We start from the raw sequence: 17,061 nt of genomic DNA, 5'->3' as shown, positions 1-17,061 counted from the left end.
TTCTACTGGACGTAAAAGTTTCTATTTTTCAAAGATTCAAATCAACAATCTTCCAAATCATCCCAAAGGTCCTACTTGGCGCAAACATTAATTTAAACACAAGAGCACCATAATAAAAGAAGTATAATTAATGGCATATTTATTTACAAATAGAATAAAAACAAGAAAAACAAAAAAGCATTGGGTTGCCTCCCAACAAGCGCTATAGTTTTACGCCTCTAGCTAGGCATATTGCATAGATTCAAGTGTTGTGGTAAAACTGAGGGAGATCATCCATGCTCATATCATATTCCATCCTTTTAGAAGCAAGTTTCCTTTGTGGCAAAAATAGTAATCAAAAGGGCTAAATATAATAGCATACATATCTGTAAGTTTAAGTTTGGGAGGTGGAGATTCCTCCTTTGGCCCTCTATATGTGATAACTATCTCTTCATTATAAACATTCCTTTGATTATGCTCCCTAAGCCTTTCTTTAAGAACAAGTCCTAGTCCATTTTTTGTATAGCACAGTTATTATTTTCTTCAAAAAAATTATCAATCAAAATAGATGGGGGGAACCTTTTTCCTAAGATTTTCATTGTAAGCAGCATAATCGGGAGATTGTAGTCTCCTCATCTCTTCTTGCTTAAAAACGATTTCTTCTATAGGAAGACAACAACAATTTATATTATAATGAGAAAGTATTTCACGTGCTTCTTTCATGATATGCCCAAATTAATAGGCTAGAAATATAGTGGTAATACGCTAACGGAAGGATCATGAATATTGGATAATTCTAGAAGGATCCTTTGTATGGAAGGATGCATGTGAACAAGTTGTCTTTCAAGTTCAACTATAAGCAAAGATAATACATCCACAAGACTAGAACTTTTGTTAAGAATTAACCCTCCTAGAATAGGTAACATACCGGCATAAGTAAACAAATCTTGTATGACACCCTTTCTAACAATATTACCACTACCTATACGGAGTTTTTCTGTATGCATGATAGTAGTTTATTTTTCATGAGGATCATCATTGGAAAAATCATCAATTTTTTCTCAAGCAACTTTATGAATCTTTTCTTTTTTTGCATAAGTTTCAAAAGCACGGACGGATCGTCCATAGAGCTTGCACTATTGGCGGAAACATCACTATGCTTTTTCAGATCTAGACATGACGACAAAGTAAGCAATCTAGCACACAAGCAAACATGAAGTAAACGAATAGGCAAACAGAAAGAAGGCAAATATTTTTGTATTTTTCTAAAATTGTTTTAGAAGCGGGGGAGAGGAAAATGGCAAATAATGTAAATGCAAGAGATGAGAATTTATGATAGGTACTTGGTACGCTTGATGTAGATCCTCCCCAGCAAATGGCGCCAAAAATTCTTCCTCCTACTTCTTGAGCTTGCGTTGGTTTTTCCCTTGAATAGGAAAGGGTGATGCATCAAAGTAGAGATAAGTATTTCCCTCAGTTAAGAACCAAGGTGTCAATCCAGTAGCAGGAACACAAAAGTATCCAATAGTTGTACCTGCACAAGCAAACAAATACTTGGACCCAACGCGATAAAGGGGTTCTCAATCCCTTCACGGTTACATGCAAGGATGGGATATGATAGTGATAGATATAAAAGATAATTAAAAGTGCAAAATAAAATAAATTACAACAACGTATTTTTTGTTTTTGATTTTATAGATCTGAAAATAATATGATAAAAGATAGACCTGGGGGCTATAGTTTTCACTAGAGGCTTCTATCTTGAAAGAAAGCATATGGTGGGTAAACAAATTACTGTTGAACAATTGATAGAAAAGTGCATAGTTATGATGATATCCAAGGCAATGATTATGTATATAAGCATCACGTCCGAGACAAGTAGACCGACTCCTGCCTGCATCTATTACTATTACTCCACACATCGACTGTTATCCAGCATGTATCTAGTGTATTAAGTTAACAAGAACGGAGTAACGTTTTAAGCAAGATGACATGATGTAGATGGATAGATCCAATCAATATGAACAAACCCCATCTTTTTATCCTTAATGGCAATAATACAAATATGTGTCATGTCCCCTTTTGTCACTAGGATTGAGCACCACAAGATTGAACCCATTACAAAGCACCTCTCCCATTGCAAGAAAAATCAATCTAGTTGGCCAAACCAAATCAATAGATCGGAGTGAAATACAAAGGTATATAAATCATGCATAAAAGAATTTAGAGAAGTCTCAAATAATATCATAGATAATCTGATCATAAACACACAATTCATCGGATTTCAACAAACACACAGCGAAAGAAGATTACATCTAATAGATCTCCAAGAACATCAAGGGGAATATTGTATTGAAGATCAAAGAGAGAGAAGAAGCCATCTAAATACTAGCTATGGACCCGTAGGTCTGTAGTAAACTACTCACACATCATCAGAAGGGCAGCAAGGTTGATGTAGAATCCCTCTTTGATCGAATCCCCCTCCGGCAGAGTTCCGAAAAAGGTCCCCAGATGCGATCTCACGAAGAAAAAACTTGCGGCGGCGAAAAAGTATTTTCTGTGCGCCCTCTGGTCTAGGAGGAATGTTTGGGTATTTATAGAAGAATAATTAGGGTTAGAGGAGCCACGGGGGAGGGGGCACAAGCTTGGGGGTGCCCCCCGATCTTGTGGCCACCTTGTGGCTCTTTTGGCCTCCTTCCGAAGCTTCCAGGGTGTCTTGTGGTCCAAGAAAATTGTCAAAAAGTTTAGTTCCATTTGGACTCCGTTTAGTATAGATGTTCTGTAAAGACAAAACCAAGGGAAAAACATAAACTGGAACTGGGCAATTGGTTAATAAGTTAGTCCCAAAAAATGATATAAAATAGCATCATAATGCATATAAAACATCCAATATTGATAATATAGTAGCATGGAACAATAAAAAATTATAGATACATTGGAGACCCATCAAGATGCCCGCACTAGTTTCCATATTTACAAACAACTCCTTGTCTGTCACAATTAGCCTTGTCTCTTCCCCGCCACATCTAGAAGGGCATGGAACAATCTGGTGTCATGGCCATTGCCGATGTTGTCCACCCCAATCTTGGTGTTCCTTGCAATGCATGGGCATCTTACTAGTTAAGGATAAAAAGATGGGGTTTATTCATGCGTGAGTTTACTTTGTCTACATCGTGTCATATTGCTTAAGGCGTTACTTCGTTCTTTATGAACTAAATACTCTAGATGCATGCTGGATAGCGGTTGATGTGTGGAGTAATAGTAGTAGATGCAGAATCGTTTTGGTCTACTTGTCTAGGATGTGATGCCTATATACATGATCATTGCCTGGGATATCGTCATGATTATTCCCTTTTCTATTAATTTCCCAACAGTAATTTGTTTACCCACCGCATGGTATTTTCAAGAGAGAAGCCTCTATAGAAAACTATGGCCCCCAGGTCTACTTTTATCTTATATAAAATCATAAAAATACCTTGCTGCAATTTTACTTTATTTATTTTATTTTGCATTTTTTGTTAAATCTATCTATCAAACACCATACAATTTAATCTTGCACGTAACCTTCGATGGACTGACAACCCCTTGTTCGCGTTGGGTTGCAAGGATTTCTTGTTTGTTTGTAGGTGCTGCTAATGAGGTGTTGCATGGTTCTCTTACTGGATTGATAACCTTGGTTCTTAACTGAGGGAAATAGTTATGTCTACTGTACTTCATCATCCTCCCCTCTTCTGGGAAATCCCAACGCAGTTCACAAGTAGCAAGCCATCTACCATAATCATGGTATCATCCGCATACTGCAAGTGTGCGACCCCACCCCCAGGGATGAGGTGCGTCACCACTCCTCATAGGTGGCCGGCTACCAGCGCCTTATCAAGGATGGTTGCAAGGTCGTCTACTGCAAGGTTGAAAGGAAGCAGGGACATCGGGTCCCCCAACCTAACACCGCTCGAGGATCGGAAAAAGGCCCACCATCCCATTAATGTTGATAGTCGTAGTCCATGTCTGCACTATTTGCATGACCAGGGAGCACCAAGAATCATAAAACCCCCTATGCTCAAGCTCTAGGCGCAAGAAGGACCGATCAAGGTGGTCACATGCCTTCAGAAGTCCAACTTCAAAAAGACGGCTTTCGACTTGCACCTGTTGACCTCATGGACAATTTCCTGAAGGGATAAGATCCGATCATGGATGTGTCGGCCCTTCAAAGTGTGGGTTGGAAGGTGTGAGCTATACACTATGTAATAGGTGCAAGACACATAAGGAAGACCTTTGCAAAAATCCACTCTAGCACATTAGTAACCGTGAATGGACTAAACTGACGGATATATATCGCCCCAACTACTTTGGGGATCAAGGTGATGACGCCATAGTTTAGACAGGCCAGGTCCAGAGTCCCAATGTAGAATTCATGGAACATCTTCGTGATCACCGGTTATAGCACGGGCCAGAATTTCTGGAAGAATGCAATAGGTAAGCCGTCCGGTCCCGGAGCGGATACCGCCTTCATGGAGGCGATTGCTCCGCAAACCTCCTCTGGTGAGAATGGGAGTGTCAGACCCGCATTATCATCATCCGTGACCCTAGCCTCAGTTGGACAAAAGCCGGCAGCCAAAGACACCCCACCCCTGGGAGCCGTCGCGAGGAGCGTGTTATAGAAGGAGTATATGTGGGCATAGATCTCATATGGGTTCTTGAGGATCTTCTCCCCATCCCAAAGACATGGGTACTACTTGTGATAGGCATTGGGACTTCCCCTAAGGGTGATGTACTATGGTAGAATATAGTATTTCCCTCAGTTAAGAACCAAGATTTATCGAACTAGTAGGAGACACCACACAAAAAAGGTAAGCGTTACCTGCACACACACACACACACAAAACAAATGCTTGCACCCAATGATGGCAAGAGGGTTTTCAATCCACTTGTACTTGCCAATTACAAGGATTCAATCTGATAGTGATAGATAGATAACATAAAATAGAAATTAAATAAATTGTAGCAAGTACTTTTTTAGGGTTTTAGTAAATATGAAGTGAATGGACCCGGTGGCCATGGTTTAACTAGAGGCATCTCACTCATGAGCATAACACCGGTGGGTAAACAAACCACTATTGGGGAATTGATAGAATAGCGCATAGTTTCGATAATTCTTCATGGCATGATCAATACATAGGCATTACGCCTATGACAAGTAGACCGACATCCATCTGCATCTACTACTATTACTCTACCCCAAGACCGCTATCCAGCAAGCATCTCAAAGTATTAGGTTCATAAAAAATAGAGAAATGCTTGAAGCATGGTGATATAATATAGATAAAGCAAGATAAATAAATATGTTCTAGCCCCATCGTTTTATCCTTAGTAGCAACAATATAAATTCGTGCCTTGCAACTCCTCCTGTCAGAGATTAAGGACACCGCAACGTTGAACCTACTACTAAGCACCTCTCCCATAGAAGATAAATTGATATAATTGGCCAAAAGAGATAGATAGACCAGAGAGAAATACAAGGCTATAAACACATAGATAAATCTCAAAAAAGACTCAAATACTTTCAATGATTATCTAATCATAAACCAACAATTCACCGGATACTAAAAAACACACCACAAGAATTAAATTGAATAGATCTCTAAGGAGATCATTGTATTGAATATCAAAAAGAGAGAGCCAACGCCATCTAGCTACTGCTATGGACTCATAGGTCCTGTGGTAACTACTCACACATCATCGTGGAGGTAGCAAGGTTGATGAAGATTGCCTCCCCAATGGTTTCCCCCTCGGGTAGAGTACCAGTGGAGGGCTCCAGATGGGTGATGACCCACAAGTATAGGGTATCAATCATAGTCCTTTCAATAAGTAAGAGTGTCAAATCCAAGGAGGAGCAGAAGGAAATGACACGCGGTTTTCAGCAAGGTGTTTTCTACAAGCACTGAAATTGTTGGTAACAAATTGTTTGATAGGAAGGTAATTTGTAATGAGCAAGTAATAGTAACGGTAACAAAAGTGCAGCAAGGTAGCCCAATCCTTTTTTTTAGCAAAGTACAGGCTAAAACAATCTCTTATAATAAGCAAAGCGTTCTTGAGGACACACGGGAATTTCATCTAGTCACTTTCATCATGTTTGTTTGATTCGCGTTCGCTACTTTGATAATTCGATATGTGGCTGGATCAGTGTTTGGGTGTTGTTCTTACTTTAACAAGCCTCCCACTTATGATTAAGCCCTCTCACAAGCATCTGCAACTGCGAAAGAAGATTTAAGATAAATCTAACCATAGCATTAAACATATGGATCCAAATCAGCCCCTTATGGAATAGCGCAAAAACTAGGGTTTAAGCTTTTGTCACTCTAGAAACCCATCATCTAATTACTACTCCAAAATGCATTCGCTTAGGCACAAAGATGGTGAAGTGTCATGTAGTCGATGTTCACATAACACCACTATGGGAATCAACAACATACATATCATCGAAATATCGAACAAATACCAAATTCACATGATTACTTATGACAAGACTTCTCCCCTGTCCTCAAGAACAAAAGTAACTACTCACTAAATATATTCATGCTCAAGATCAGAGGGGTAATGAATAGCATAATAGATCTGAACATACAATCTTCCACCAAATAAACCAACTAGCATCAATTAAGAATAAATTCTAACCATGGCATTAAACTTTTGGATCCAATCGACACCTTGCGGAATAGCGCATAAACTTGGGTTTAAGCTTCTGTCACTCTCGCAACCCATCATCTAATTGCTAATCCACAATGCATTCCCTTAGGCCCAAATATGGTGAAGTGTCATGTAGTCGACGTTCAAATGACACCAGTAAGGTAATCACAACATACATTCTATCAAAATATCGAACACATATCAAGTTCACATGATTACTTGCAACATGATTTCTCCCGTGACCTCAAGAACAAAAGTAACTACTCACAAATGATAATCATGCTCAAGATTAGCAGGGTATTAAATAGCATATTGTATCTTAACATATAATCTTCAATCAAATAAACCATGTAGTAATCAACTACAAGATGTAATCAACACTACTAGCAACCCGCAGGTACCAATCTAAGGTTTTGATACAAAGATTGAATACAAGCGATGAACAAGGGTTTGAGATGAGATAGTGTTGTTGATGATGTTAATGAATATTGGCCCTCCCATGATGAGATGGTTGTTGCTGATGATGACAGCTTCGATTTCCCCCTCCCAGAGGGAAGTATCCCCGGCGGAGTCGCTCCGCCGGAGTGCAAAAGTGCTCCTCCCAAGTTCTGCCTCGAGACGGTGGTGCTCCATCCCGAAAGTCCTCTCTTTATTATTTTTCTAGGGAAAATGGGAATATATATAACAAAAGATGGGCACCGGGGACAGGCTAGGGGGCCCACCACCCACCAGGGTGGGCAGGGGGGCAGGTGCACCCTCGTGCCTTGTGGGAACTTGGGTGGCCCCATCTGGTACTTCTTTGCTTTAGTATTTTTATTCATTCCAAAATCTCCATAAAATTTCATATCATTTGAAGATGTACAGAATAGGTATCTTTGACATAGCTTTTTCATGTCCAGAATTCCAGCTGAAGGTAATCTCCCTCTTTGTGTAAACCTTGCATATTATGTGAGAAAAGATATTAGAACTGCTCCAAAAAGTGTTATATTGATCGAAAACACTATAAATAACAGTAGGAAAAAATGATGCAAAATGGACGTATAAACTCCCTCAAGCTTAGAGCTAGCTTGCCCTCAAGCAAAAGCCGATATCGATAATCATGTCCACATGCACTACAAAAAAATACACATCCATGACATTTTGGGCCGACCGAATTTTTTCCTGTCATGCTTATGACACTTCTATGATGATAATTGTGACAAAAGCATGTATCATCATAGATGTGGTGGGCTCCTACTTCTATGACAAAAAATCATGATAGAAAATGGGCTTTTCGTCCTGGGCGGGCCGGAGACGCACCTGCATGACATTCTTTAGGCCATCCATGACGGAAAAAGTCATGGTAGAAGGGAGGGCGAGGAAAATTTTGTGGAGTTCCCGGCTGAAGTGGGTGGTCAGGGCCGAGCGATGCATGGAGGGATTGCACATTTCTCCCGTACACGTACGCGTGTGGGTGCGAGGTGTTGGGCTCTAACTGAACCTGAGCGAGGCGTTCTCATACTGAACCCGAGCGATTGCACTGGCTACGTGTTACGGAACCCGAGCGATTGATCGATCCCTGGCTGTTAACTAAACCCGATCTAGCGATTCCTTCGCTACTGCTACTAACTGAAGCCGGTCGAACCTGCTGCCTCTTGATGAAGAGTGAGCTTTGTTGCGGTTGGATGAACAGTCTAGGTGGGGGTTGGATGAACAGGACCCCGTGGTAGTAGAGGCTGTTGCTACGGGATGAACATGACCCCGATCGAGCCGGTTGGGGTGGATGAACATGACCCCGTGGAGGGTTGGTTGAACAATAGCCAGTGGAGGGCTGGATGGACAGTAGCCTGTGGAGGGCTGGTTAAACAGTAGCCGGTGGAGGCTGGATGAGTAGGAGCCCGTGGATGAACAGTAGTTGGGGGAGGCAGGAGGGAGACGCCGTGGATAAACAGTCACAGGTGGAGGCTGGAGGAGGTCGACGGTGGATGAACAATAGCTCATGGAGACTGGAGCGAGGCAGTAGACGGTGGATGAACAGTAGCCCGTGGATTCCCTTTTTTGGTACGCCACAATCCTCCTGATGAATAGGACCGCCCCACCGTTTCGACCGTAAGAGGTCGAAGAGAAGTCCGTTTCCTCCATTTTGCGGCACGCCAGACCCCTCCCGGTGAACATTATCCCGTTTTGACCGTAGGCGGTCGAACACAAGGCTGTTTCCTCCATTCTGTGGCACGCCAGGCCTTGTTTCGACTGTTCCGTCCAAGCCGGTTGGCTCCCGATGAACAGGACACATTCCATTGCCTCCCGGTGAACATAACGCAGTTTCTCTGTTCCGACCTAGCCGGTTAGCTGCTGATGAATAGGACGCCGTCGCTGCTCTCCGCTGCCTCTCCATGTACACGAGCCCTGGCCGTACGTATGCACGAGTAGGCGTTCGAGACCCCACCCGTATGTACGTATGTGGACGAATTTACTTTCTTGCACCCTGGCTATATGTATGTGTACATGATGTAGACGGGACTGTGCTACCTCTTGAGCACTGCGTTGGTTTTCCCCGAAGAGGAAGTGATGATGCAGCAAAGTAGCGTCAATATTTCCCTTAGTTTTTGAGAACCAAGGTATCAATCCAGTAGGAGGCTACCCGCGAGCCCCTCGTACCTGCACAAAACAAATAAATCCTCGCAACCAACGCAAATAGGGGTTGCCAATCCCTATAAGGCCACTTACAAGAGTGAGATCTGATAGATATGATAATACAATATTTTTGGTATTTTTGTGATAAAGATGCAAAGTAAAATAAAGGAAAAGTAAATAGCAAAGGAAATAAATAAGTAGTAGGAGATTAATATGATGAAGATAGACCCGAGGGCCATAGGTTTCACTAGTGGCTTCTCTCGAGAGCATAAGTATTCTATGGTGGGTGAACAAATTACTGTTGAGCAATTGACATAATTGAGCATAGTTATGAGAATATCTAGGTATGATCATGTATATAGGCATCACGTCTGAGACAAGTAGACCAACTCCTGCCTACATCTACTACTGTTACTCCACTCATCGACCGCTATCCAGCATGCATCTAGAGTATTAAGTTAAAAACAGAGTAACGCCTTAAGCAAGATGACATGATGTAGAGGGATAGACTCATGCAATATGAAGAGAACCCCATCTTGTTATCCTCGATGGCAACAATACAATACGTGCCTTGCTGCCCCTACTGTCACTGGGAAAGGACACCGCAAGATTGAACCCAAAGCTAAGCACTTCTCCCATTGCAAGAAATATCAATCTAGTAGGCCAAACCAAACTGATAATTCGAAGAGACTTGCAAAGATAACCAATCATACATAAAATAATTCACAGAAGATTCAAATATTGTTCATAGATAGACTTGATCATAAACCCACAATTCATCGGTCTCAACAAACACACCGCAAAAAGAAGATTACATCGAATAGTTCTCCACAAGAGAGGGGGAGAACATTGTATTGAGATCCAAAAAGAGAGAAGAAGCCATCTAGCTACTAACTATGGACCCGTAGGTCTGAGGTAAACTACTCACACTTCATCGGAGAGGCTATGGTGTTGATGTAGAAGCCCTCCGTGATCGATGCCCCCTCCGGCGGAGCTCCGGAATAGGCCCCAAGATGGGATCTCATGGATACAAAAAGTTGCGGCGGTGGTATTAGGTTTTTGGCTCCGTATCTGATCGTTTGGGGTTACGTAGGTATATATAGGAGGAAGGAGTACGTCGGTGGAGCAATAGGGGGCTCACGAGGGTGGAGGGCGCGCCTAGGGTAGGCAGGCACGCCCCCCTACCTCGTGGCCTCCTCTTTTCTTTCTTGACATAGGGTCCAAGTCTCCCGGGTCTTGTTCATTGAGAAAATCATGTTCCCGAAGGTTTCATTCCGTTTGGACTCCGTTTGATATTCCTTTTCTTCGAAACCCTAAAATAGGCAAAAAAGCAGCAATTCTGGGCTGGGCCTCCGGTTAATAGGTTAGTCCCAAAAATAATATAAAAGTGGATAATAAAGCCCAATAATGTCCAAAACAGTAGATAATAAGCACGGAGCAATCAAAAATTATAGATACGTTGGAGACGTATCAAGCATCCCCAAGCTTAATTCCTGCTCGTCCTCGAGTAGGTCAATGATAAAAACAGAATTTTTGATGCGGAGTGCTACTTGGCATAATTTTAATGTAATTCTTATTAATTGTGGTATGAATATTCAGTTCCGAAAGATTCAAGACAAAAGTTCATATTGACATAAAAATAATAATACTTTAAGCATACTAACTAAGCAATTATGTCTTCTCAAAATAACATGGCCAAAGAAAGTTCATCCCTACAAAATCATATAGTTTAGTCATGTTTCATTTTCGTCACACAGGAATGCTCTCATCATGCACAACCCCGATGACAAGCCAATCAATTGTTTCATCCTTTAGTAATCTCAAACCTATAAACTTTCACGGAATATATGAGCGCGAGCCATGGACATAGCACTATAGGTGGTATAGAATATAATGAGGGGGGTTATGCGGAGAAGACAAAAAAGGAGAAAGTCTCACATCAACAAGGCTAATCAATGGGCTATGGAGATGCCCACCGATTGATGTTAATGCAAGGAGTAGGGATTGCCATGCAACGGATGCACTAGAGCTATAAATGTATGAAAGCTCAACGGATGCATCCAACTTGCTTGCTCACGAAGACCTAGGGCACTTGAGGAGGCCCATTGTTGGAATATACAAGACAAGTTCTATAATGAAAAATTCCCACTATTATATGAAAGTGACAAAACAAGAGACTCTCTAACATGAAGATTAAGGTGCTACTTTGAAGCACAAGTGTGGCAAAGCATAGTAACATTGTCCCTTCTCTCTTTTTCTCTCATTTTTTCTTTTTTGGGGGGCCTTTTATTTTTTTATGGCCTTTCTCTTTTTTTTGGGCCTTCTCCTTTTTTTATGGCCTTTCCCTTTTTTATTTTATTCCTCACTTGGGACAATGCTCTAGAAAATGATGATCATCACACTTCTATTTATTTACGACTCAATGATTACAACTCGATACTAGAACAAAAGATGACTCTATATGAATGCCTTCGGCGGTGTACCGGGATATGCAATGGACCAAGAGGGACATGTATGAAAGAATTATGAACGGTGGCTTTGCCACAAATACTATGTCAACTACATGATCATGCTAAGCAATATGAGAATAATGAATGTGTCATGATGAACGGAATGATGGAAAGTTGCATGGCAATATATCTCGGAATGGCTATGGAAATGCCATAATAGGTAGGTATGGTGGCTGTTTTGAGGAAGATATAAGGAGGTTTATGTGTGAAAGAGCGTATCATATCACGGGGTTTGGATGCACTGGCGAAGTTTGCGCCAACTCTCAATGTGAGAAAGGGCAATGCACGGTACCGAAGAGGCTAGCAAGGATGGAAGGGTGAGAGTGCGTATAATACATGGACTCAACATTAGTCATAAAGAACTCACATACTTATTGCAAAAATCTACAAGTCATCAAAAACCTCGGTACTATGTGCATGCTCCTAGGGGGATAGATTGATTGGAAAAGACCATCGCTCGGACACGACCGCCACTCATAAGGAAGACAATCAAATAACACCTCATGTTTGAAATTTGTTGCGTAACGTTTACCATACGTGCATGCTACGGGACTTGCAAGATTCAACACAAGTATTTCTCAATTTCACAACTACTCAACTAGCACGACTTTGATATTATTACCTCCATATCTCAAAACAATCATCAAGCATCAAACTTCTCTTAGTATTCAAAACACTCTTAAGAAAATTTTACTAACTTTGAATACCTAGCATATTAGGATTTTAAGCAAATTACCGTGCTATTAAGACTCTCAAAATAATCTAAGTGAAGCATGAGAGATCAATAGTTTCTATAAAACAAATCCACCACCGTGCTCTAAAAGATATAAGTGAAGTACTAGAGCAAAACTATATAACTCAAAAGATATAAGCAAAGCACATAGAGTATTCTAACAAATTCCAAATCATGTATGGCTCTCTCGAAAGGTGTGTACAGCAAGGATGATTGTGGTAAACTAAAAAGCAAAGACTCAAATAATACAAGACGCTCCAAGCAAAACACATATCATGTGGCGAATAAAAATATAGCTCCAAGTAAAGTTACCGATAGAAGTAGACGAAAGACGGGATGCCTTCTAGGGAATCCCCAAGCTTTGGCTTTTAGGTGTCCTTATATTATATTGGGGGTGCCATGGGCATCCCCAAGCTTAGGCTCTTGCCACTCCTTGTTCCATAATCCATCAAATCTTTACCCAAAAACTTGAAAACTTCACAACACAAAACTTAAAGTAGAAAATCTCGTGAGCTCCGTTAGCGAAAGAAAATAAAAGACCACTTCAAGGTACTGTAATTAACTCATTCTTTATTTATATTGGTGTTATACCTACTGTATTCCAACTTCTCTATGGTTTATAAACTATTTTACTAGCCATAGATTCATCAAAATAAGCAAACAACACACAAAAACAGAATCTGTCAAAAACAGAACAGTCTGTAGTAATCTGTAACTAGCGCAAGATCTGTAACCCCAAAAAATCTAAAATAAATTTCTGGACATGAGGAATTTATATATTGATCATCTGCAAAAAGAATTAACTAAATAGCGCTTTCCAAATAAAAATTACAGCAGTTTTCGTGAGCGCTAAAGTTTCTGTTATTTACAGCAAGTTTAACAAGACTTTCCCCAAGTCTTCCCAACGGTTCTACTTGGCACAAACACTAATTAAACACAAAAAACACAACCAAAACACAGGCTAGATAAATTATTTATTACTAAACAGGAGAAAAAAGCAAGGAATAAAAAAAATTGGTTGCCTCCCAACAAGCGCTATCATTTAACGACCCTAGCTAGGCATAACAAGCAAGAATAGATCTAGGTGTTGCCATCTTTGGTAGGCAATCCATAAGTGGCTCTCATAATAGATTCATAAGGTAATTTAATTTTATTTCTAGGAAAGTGTTCCATGCCTTTCCATAATGGAAATCGGAATCTAATATTTCCTTCCTTCATATCAATAATTGCACCAATCGTTCTAAGGAAAGGTGTACCAAGAATAATAGGACATGAAGGATTGCAATCTATGCCAAGAACAATAAAACATACGGGCACATAATTCCTATTTGCAACGATAAGAACATCATTAATTCTTCCATGGGTTTCTTAATAGTAGAATCCGCAAGGTGCAAGTTTAGAGAGCAATCGTCAAAATCACGGAAACCTAACAAATCACAAAAAGTCTTTGGAATCGTGGAAACACTAGCACCCAAATCACATAAAGAATAGCATTCATGATCTTTAATTTTAATTTTAATAGTTGGTTCCCACTCATCATAAAGTTTTCTAGGGATAGAAACTTCCAATTCAAGTTTTTCTTCATAAGATTGCATCAAGGCATCAACGATATGTTTAGTAAACGCTTTATTTTGACTATAAGCATGAGGAGAATTTAGCACGGATTGCAACAAGGAAATACAATCAATCCAAGAGCAATTTTCATATTTAAATTCCTTGAAATCCATAAAAGTGGGTTTAGCAACATCTAGGGTTTTAATTTCTTCAATCCCACTTTTATCAATTTCAGCATCAAGATCAAAAAATTCCGAATTCTTGGAACTCCTTCTAGGTAAAGGTGGATCATATTCAATCCCATCATTATCAAGATTCATATTGCAAAACAAAGATTTAATAGGGGACACATCAATAACTTTTAGATCTTAATCTTTATTTTCATAGGAACTAGAAGAACACGCTCTTATAAAGGCATCTTTCTTAGAACGCATCCTAGCGGTTCTTTCTTTGCACTCATCAATGGAAATTCTCATGGCTCTGAGAGACTCATTGATATCATGCTTAGGTGGAATAGATCTAAGTTTCAAAGAATCAACATCAAGAGAAATTCTATCAATGTTCCTAGCGAAATCATCAATCTTAAGCAATGTTTCTTCAATCATAGCATTAAAATTCTTTTGCGAAGTAATAAATTATTTTATATTAGATTCAAAATCAGAGGGCATCTTATTATAATTTCCATAAGAATTGTTGTAGGAATTACCATAATTATTAGAGGGATTACTAGGATAAGGCGTAGGGTTGAAATTTCCTCGATACTCGTTCTTACCAAAATTGTTCCTACCAACAAAATTCACATCCATAGATTTATTATTATTCTCAATCAAAGTAGACAAGGGCATATCATTAGGATCAGAAGAAACCCTCTTATTAGCAAATAATTTCATAAGTTCATCCATCTTTCCACTCAAAACATTAATTTCTTCTATTGCATGCACCTTTTTATTAGTAGATCTTTCAGTATGCCGTTCAGAATAATTAACCATAATATTATCTAGGAGTTTAGTAGCTTCTCCTAAAGTGATTTCCATAAAAGTGCCTCCCGTGGCCGAATCTAAAAGTTTTCTAGAAGCAAAATTCAATCCGGCATAAAAATTTTGTATAATCATCCACAAATTTAAACCATGAGTGGGGCAATTACGTATCATTAGTTTCATTCTCTCCCAAGCTTGTGCAACATGATCATGATCAAGTTGCTTAAAATTCATAATATCGTTTCTAAGAGAGATGATCTTAGCGGGAGGAAAATACTTAGAGATAAAACATCTTTGCACTTATTCCATGAATCAATACTATTTTTAGGCAAAGACGAAAACCAAGCTTTAGCACGATCTCTAAGCGAAAAAGGAAATAGCTTCAATTTAACAATATCATTATCCACATCTTTCTTCTTTTGCATGTCACACTAATCAACGAAGCTATTTAGATGGGTAGCGGAATCTTCACTAGGAAGGCCGGAAAACGGATCTTTCATGAGAAGATTCAGCAAAGCGGTATTAATTTCACAAGATTCAACATAGGTAAGAGGAGCAATCAGAGTGCTAATAAAATCATTGTTGTTGGTATTGGTAAAGTCACACAATTTAGTATTATCTTGAGCCATCATGACAAGCAAGCAAACTAACACACAAGCAAACAAAAAGCAAGCGGGCAAAAAGAGGCAAATAGAGGAAGAGAGGGAGGATAGAGAGAGAGAGAGGGCGAATAAAACGACAAGGGTAAAGTGGGGGAGAGGAAAAGAGAGGCAAATGGAAAATAATGTAATGCGGGAGATAAGGGTATGTGATGGGTACTTGGTATGTTGAATTTTGCGTAGACCTCCCCGGCAACGGCGCCAGAAATCCTTCTTGCTACCTCTTGAGCACTGCGTTGGTTTTCCCCGAAGAGGAAGGGATGATGCAGCAAAGTAGCGTAAGTATTTCCCTTAGTTTTTGAGAACCAAGGTATCAATCCAGTAGGAGGCTACGCGCGAGTCCCTCATACCTGCACAAAACAAATAAATCCTCGCAACCAACGCAAATAGGGGTTGTCAATCCCTATATGGCCACTTACGAGAGTGAGATCTGAAAGATATGATAAGATACTATTTTTTGTATTTTTGTGATAAAGATGCAAAGTAAAATAAAGGCAAAGTAAATGGCAAAGGAAATAACTAAGTAGTAGGAGATTAATATGATGAAGATAGACCCGGGGGCCATATTTTTCACTTGTGGCTTCTCTCGAGAGCATAAGTATTCTACAGTGGGTGAACAAATTACTGTTGAGCAATTGACATAATTGAGCATAGTTATGAGAATATCTAGGTATGATCATATATATAGGCATCACGTCCGAGACAAGTAGACTGACTCCTGCCTGCATCTACTACTATTACTCCACTCATCGACGGCTATCCAGCATGCATCTAGAGTATTAAGTTAAAAAACCAGAGTAACGCCTTAAGCAAGATGACATGATGTAGAGGGATAGACTCATGCAATATGAAGAAAACCCCATCTTGTTATCCTCGATGGCAACAATACAATACATGCCTTGCTGCCCCTACTGTCACTGGGAAAGGACACCGCAAGATTGAACCCAAAGCTAAGCACTTCTCCCATTGCAAGAAATATCAATCTAGTAGGCCAAACCAAACTGATAATTCGAAGAGACTTGCAAAGATAACCAATCATACATAAAATACTTCACAGAAGATTCAAATATTGTTCATAGATAGACTTGATCATAAACCCACAATTCATCGGTCTCAACAAACACACCGCAAAAAGAAGATTACATCGAATAGTTCTCCACAAGAGAGGGGGAGAACATTGTATTGAGATCCAAAAAGAGAGAAGAAGCCATCTAGCTACTAACTATGGACCCGTAGGTCTGAGGTAAACTACTCACACTTCATCGGAGAGGCTATGGTGTTGATGTAGAAGCCCTCCGTGATCGATGCCCCCTCCGGCGGAGCTCTGGAATAGGCCCCAAGATGGGATCTCA

Source organism: Triticum urartu, chromosome 1A (genome assembly GCF_056163025.1).
Source record: "Triticum urartu cultivar PI428250 chromosome 1A, HENAU_Tu73, whole genome shotgun sequence".
Lineage (NCBI taxonomy): Eukaryota > Viridiplantae > Streptophyta > Magnoliopsida > Poales > Poaceae > Triticum > Triticum urartu.
Note: the sequence above shows the minus strand (reverse complement) of the source record.